General features: G+C 42.4%; 1 protein-coding gene across 2 annotated transcripts in view; it reads right to left on the bottom strand.

Annotated features, from left to right (window-relative positions):
* Positions 1-150, bottom strand: part of LOC145405623 (uncharacterized) — a 73,602-nt gene extending 73,452 nt beyond the window's left edge. For both annotated transcript variants that reach the window (XM_080276949.1, XM_080276950.1), the window contains exon 1: positions 1-150. This exon is cut by the window's left edge and continues 14 nt beyond it. The gene's annotated coding sequence lies outside the window, so the exon portion shown is untranslated.
* Between the last annotated feature and the right edge of the window lie 249 nt (positions 151-399).

Raw genomic sequence — 399 nt, 5'->3', positions numbered from 1 at the left:
ACTTGGACCACAGACAATAATCCTCCGAAAAACACTTATATCTGACACTCCAGGAGTTGTGTAATAAGTGTCCTGGGTAAAATCACACAGGTTCAAGTCACAAAATGGAAGAAAACACGTGTATGCAGAGCGCAGAAACGCATGACCACCCACCTCCACGCCTAGAGACACACTGGAGTCTGCTCTACGAACGTACTTGCTCTGTGTAACTGTAGGTGCCTGTAGCCTGCCTCGTCTTGGCTCCTCCCACTTTATGATGCCAAGTTCTTAACATCGTAATTTTAAATAAGTGGAATTTTAATTTTTTCAATCATTACATCCTCCTTTCTTTTCACCTTCCTTCCTTCTTTCTCTTCCTCCTTCCTTCTTTCATTCTTTCCTTCATTTCTTCCTCGTTTT

The sequence above is a fragment of the Coenobita brevimanus genome, chromosome 67 (genome assembly GCF_032717465.1).
Source record: "Coenobita brevimanus isolate Jiangsu-jjx chromosome 67, ASM3271746v2, whole genome shotgun sequence".
Taxonomy (NCBI): domain Eukaryota; kingdom Metazoa; phylum Arthropoda; class Malacostraca; order Decapoda; family Coenobitidae; genus Coenobita; species Coenobita brevimanus.
Note: the sequence above shows the minus strand (reverse complement) of the source record. Positions and strands in the feature narration are given on the sequence as shown.